The sequence below is a fragment of the Rhinatrema bivittatum genome, chromosome 1 (assembly GCF_901001135.1).
Source record: "Rhinatrema bivittatum chromosome 1, aRhiBiv1.1, whole genome shotgun sequence".
Lineage (NCBI taxonomy): Eukaryota > Metazoa > Chordata > Amphibia > Gymnophiona > Rhinatrematidae > Rhinatrema > Rhinatrema bivittatum.
Window position 1 is genome coordinate 795,702,023 of NC_042615.1, and position 6,000 is coordinate 795,708,022.

The following is a 6,000-nucleotide window of genomic DNA, read 5'->3' on the forward strand; positions in this document are numbered from 1 at the left end:
GTGTGAGAAATTTGACATTTCTCTTGACTTCACCTCAGCATACCATCCTCAATCTAACAGGCAAACAGAGAGGATGAATAGGACACTCAAGCAATTCATTTGTGCCTACATGAACACTTGCCAGAATGATTGGGCAGAACTGTTGCCCTGGGCTGAATTTGCCATCAACTCTCATCCAGCAACATCCACTGGATCAAAACCATTCAAAGTGGTTTACGGACTACCATTGCCACCACTACCACTTCCACTGTCTGTGTTGTTCCCGGCAGCTCAATCTACTGCCAAGGATATTCAACAGCTCTGGACCCAGACCAAAGAGATGCTTCTTAAAGCAGGACTTCGATCTAAGAAAGGATACGAAACTCACTAGGGGTGTGCATTCATTTTGAACGCATATGTAAAACGCAACTTTTTTTTTTTAACTTAAAAAAGTGATGATGCGCAACGCATCGTATTTTCAACTTATTTAACATAACTACTTTGAATACGTTGAACCTAAATAAACACTTAAACCCCCACCCTCCTGACCCCCCCAAGACTTACCAAAACTCCCTGGTGGTCCAGCGGGGAGTCAGGAAGCCATCGCTGTTTTCCTTTGCGAGGAGCACGTGACGTCGGCGTCACGTCAGAGTGACGCGGACGTCACGTGTTTTCTCCGCGCCTCCGCTCCGGGACCCCCGCTGGACCCAACCGGAACTTTTGGCCAGCTGCCCCAAGCTGGCGAAAAGTTCCGGTTGGGTCCAGCGGGGGTCCCGGAGCGGAGGCGCGGAGAAACACGTGACGTCCGCGTCACTCTGACGTGATGCCGACGTCACGTGCTCCTCGCAAAGGAAAACAGCGATGGCTTCCTGACTCCCCGCTGGACCACCAGGGAGTTTTGGTAAGTCTTGGGGGGAGATTAAGGAGGGTGAGGGGTTTAAATTTTTATTTAGGGAACCGGTGAACGTATGGACAGACCCTCAACTTATGGGATTCTCCATATGTCCATATTTAACGAAATCGACCCTCACCTTCAACTTATCAACTTATGAACGCAAACTTTTTGTCTGCATATCCCTAATACTCACCATGCAAGGCTCCAGATTTCTAGCCTGGTGACAAAGTCTGGCTATCCATAAGCACTTAAGACTTAAAATACCTTCAGCTTGCTTCGCTCCATGCTTTACTGGACCTTTTTCCATTGTCCGATGATTAGGCAATCTTACCTATAGTTTGAAGCTACCACCTACATTGAAGATCCATAATGCGTTCCACGTCTCACTATTGAAGCCATTGATCCTTAGTTAGTTCTCTAACAAAACATCTGAACCTACAGCAATAGATGCAGAAGAAGACATTGAGTACAAGGTAGATGCTGTCCTTGATGTAAGAAAAAGAGGCAGAATATGGGAATACTTCCTGTCATGGGAAGGTTATGGACCTGAAGATAACTCTTGAACACCTTTGGCTAATATACTGGATAAAGAGATGCTACAAGATTTCCACAAGATACATCCTCAGAAACCAAGACCAGGTAGGAAGTCCAGAGGATGCCCTTTGAAGGGGGGTACTGTTGCATCCGTCGGTGCTAGAAGGCTTTGCCCAATTTGCCTCACCTTGTTCATGGCTCCTCCCGCTTCCCTTGGGAAAATGGCTGGTGCCGCGTCTACAAGCCAAGCTCCGGCGTCCCCGGAATGGCTATGGTGCTGCCTCCCACCATGCTCCTCCCAAGAGCCTACTAGGGTGTGCATGCGCACGTCACCCACGTCTTTATTTCAGCATTGGCGCGAACCTCAGGGGCGTTCTCCTCTACTGATATCACGCCATCCGGGTATATAACCTGTACTTTGTTGCTAGCTCATTGAGTTAGCAAAGGATTGGTTTTGGCCGGTGTAAGCTACTCTGATGCTTCCGTGCTGCCACTGGAAGCTCTCTCTCTGCCCTTTGGGGTATTGCTAACCTGGGTACCCACTCCTCGGGGGCCCTCTGATTTATTTCAGGTGCCTTACAGGGATCATGTACTCACTCCTCGAGGTCTTGCTCTCCCTGCCTTGGTGCCGCTACCAACTTCTTCTATCCTGGTGGAATCGCAAACTAACAGCAACCATCTAGTGAGTAATAGGGATGTGAATCGTGTGCCCGATCGTCTTAACGATCGGGTTCGGCTAGAGGGGGAAAAAATCTGATCGGTGGTGATGTGAATCGGAATTGGTTCTGATTCACATCGTTATTTTTTTTTTTAGTGAGGCCCAACCCTTTAAAATTGACCCCTTACCTTCCCCCACCCTCCCGAACCCCCTCAAAACTTTTTACGATTACCTGGTGGTCCAGTGGGTCGTTTTTAAAGGGTCGGGTGGGTTTTTTTTTTTATCGGGCCATCGGCGCCATTTTTGAGTGGCAGCCAAAATGGCGCCGATGGCCCGAGAGCGGGAGATCGGTCCCCGCGCCCCCACTGGACCACCAGGTACTCGTAAAAAGTTTTGGAGGGGTTCGGAAGGGTGGGGGAAGGTAAGGGATTAGTTTTAAAGGGTCAGGGTGGGTTTAGGAGTTGTTTTGGTGTGCCAGTTTTCCCCGCCCTCCCCCTCCCCCGATTTATGATTTTTCACGATAAATCGGGGGAATTTCTATTGTATCGCGACTCTTAACAATTTTTGACGATTTAAAAAATATCTGACGATTTTTTTAAATCGTCAAAAAACGATTCACATCCCTAGTGAGTAATCTATTGCTCAGTCTATCTCATCCACACCGCTGCCTTGCTAGGATTCCTGTACCGGAATTCCCCTATACCAATGGGGTGAGAAGGGTTCCCTCTGCCGAGGGTACTGAGACTGCTACATCCAGACTACCTCACATTAAACAGCTTGAAGTGGTGGTACACTTCAAGCTGTTTAATAAAAGAACTAATTCTGTGTTTATGCGTCTGCGTTTAGCCCAGTACTGTGGTGCCTCACGGGGCTCCTCCCTGTGGGTGTGGTCATCTGCCTCAGTACCCAAGAATCCACCCAAACACTGCTTAACCATAACAGTCAACAAAGGGTGATCACAATAGATGGTCTTCTGTTAGGAATTGGTAGATATTTAAAGGCAAATGCAAACAGTTTCCGAGCATGGCACAGCAGAGCATGTCAAATTTGGGAAAAGAATTGAGTGTCTGTTACATTTATAATAATAGATTTTACATGTAAAAGCCTCAGGTTGGTCTCAACTTCTTCAGAGGCCAACTCATAAGCATGATCATATCTTAGACCTTATTTTTATACAAAACCACTGGATTTCTGAGGATATATTTATATATAATTGCTCTGCTGTGCCATGGTCAGACCAATATTTAATTAATTGGCTGATCAAACAGCCTTATTTTTGTGTTTGGCGGTCCACGGGCTCCTCCCACAAACCATTGCACTTAGCCCTTGAGCCACACCTACTAGCAGTTCCCTAACACTGCCAGACTGCTCTGCTCTTCAGCACAGTGGGACACCATTCCCCTATGTAGCAGGATGCTGCCAAGCACTCCCGTGGCAGGATGACGCTGACATCACCTAGTCCTGCACGTCCTAGGGCACTTGTGTACCCGACATCATCAACTTTAAAGGGCCTGCAGTGGGAAAGGCCTGGATATGCCACTTGATGACTTGATGCTTCTGGCCTATAAAAGGTCCTTGTGGAAGCTCCTCCAGTGCCTTGGGCAACATGTCTTCCTACTGAGTAGTGCATTTTGTCAGCGTTTCCTGTCTTCATGTCAGAGTTCTAGTGTCTTCATTCTTCTGTTCTGTTAACTTGTTCTTCAGTTCAGTGTCTTTGTTCTCCAGTCCTTGTCTTGTCCATCTGTCCTGCTGCTTACATGTTCAGTACTTCAAGTGTGCCTTCCCTTCTGTGCTGCTCCTTGCCTTCCTGCCCTGTCTTTACATCACATTTTCTCTTCAGATTGATTCCTACTATTTACCTTGGCCTGACTTCTGGATTCTCCTGGACCTTCTGGAATGCTGCCTGCCACTGATCACTGCCTGCCTCCTGGACCTTCTTGAATGCCACCTGCCACTGACCTCTGCCTGCTTCCAGATTCACTTGACCTGTCTAATCCAATCCAGCAACCCGATGTATCTCTCTACCATAGTTCTCTCTCTAAGTACCCAAAGGCTACACCCGAGGGGAATGTGACTGGTAAATGCAAAGTTCAATTTGGGCCTCTGCCTCATCTGGGTCTGCCTGCCAATGGTGCGGATCTGTAGGGCTCCTCCCAGCAGGTTGCGCCAACTCAGCTTCAGTCCAAATTGAAACTCTTATCTTCCTTTTCATAGAAAGCCCACTCCTATTTTGGTTTCACGGCATCCATCAATTGATCTTGACCATCTCCGTGACCAACAGATCCATTGCCTTTTCAGATCCAGTTGATTCTAACGTGAATTCCTCACTAGACAGATGGAATAGCTCATTGCATTATGCTGTGGATTCCTTTGTACCGGTCAAAACATGCTGTTTTAAATGGAGTCACTGTGCCCCCTGATTCACTGCCAAGTTGAGAGAAAAAAAGAGTAAATTTTAGAAAGTGAATGCCAGTGGTGGAAGAGAAAATGTGTTGACTCTTGTTCCGTGTACCATGAGAACCTTTCCACTTAGATTGGCTATAGATCAAGCAAAGAGAATCTAGTTCTCAACCCAGATTAGAAAAGCTGCCTCACAACCTTGGTGGCCGATGCAAAACAGTGTGCTCAGCTGAGCGCAGTGTTTAATCCATGGTTAGATGTGCGATTTGGATGTGTGTTCACAGCCCCTTATGCTATCAGGGGATTAGCACATCCAAAACACGCATCCAAAACCATGCAAATTTAATAGTGCTCATCACATGCAAATGCATGCTGTTGAGGCAATTAGTTATTGACGCCAGCCCAGAGCAGGCGTCAATTTCTGAGCAGCCCAAAAAACATCCTCTGTACATCCTCTGTACATCCTCTGATCCTCTGACTTAATATTGTGGCAGTATTAAGTCGGAGGAACCAAAAATTAAAAAAAAAAAAAGTGCAGGTAGTCAGATTAGGGAAACGGATGCTCAATTAATGAGCATCTATTTTCCTAACCCATGGATGTGCACCGGTTAGGAAAACGGATGCTCATAAAATTGAACATCTGTTTTCATAACGCACCTGCAGCCACCTCTCCTGGGTGCCTGCTGCCGAGGAGGTGCTAGGGGTGCTAATTTGTCCCCAATGCCTCCTTGGCAGCTGGACTCCTCATTTATATTGCATTGCGCACCCAGGAGAGTTGTCCGTTTTCCACACTCATTTATTGCATCGGCCCCCTTAAGAGCTATTTAGATTTGTGTATTCACTCTCTAAGTCCCCCTAACTTGAATTATCTTGTGAGCAGGTTGCATCGTTTTTCTTAAATAATTACTCCTTTGATAGGTGCATCATTACTTATGCCTAATCTGTCACTAATTCTAATTGTTGTTACTCCTAATCCGAAAAACTGCTGTGGTAGCTTCTCCCCAACTACTAGACTTAAGGTAGCATGTAATGTTAACAAATTGAAGGATTCTTATTTTATCTTTGAGACCTGTTCTATAGTGCTAATTAAAGTTCTGCACTCTAAGATTAGTGTTTTCTTAGCTACCCTAGCTAATGCTTCTTTTAATGAAGGTTATGTTACTTTAAAATTGGCTGTGGATCTTTAAATCCAGCTGAGTTGTCCAGTTATCATCCTATTTCCAAATTATCACATTTGGCAAAGATTATGGAAACAAATATTTCTAAAAAAGGTTCAAGATTATGTTGAGGAGCACAACCTTTTAGACAAATGCCAATTCAGGTTCCGGGCCCATTATACCACTGAGACTCCTCTGTTGTGCTCTTTTGATATTATTAGGAGAGGATTTGACTCTAATGTTACTTTTCTGCTGGTACTCTTGTATCTGACCGCTGCATTTGAAATGGTGGATTACTCTATCCTGTTGGGGTGTTTGACTTCTTTGGATATGACATCATCTGTTCTCTCTTGACATTCATCATACATTTCTTCTCA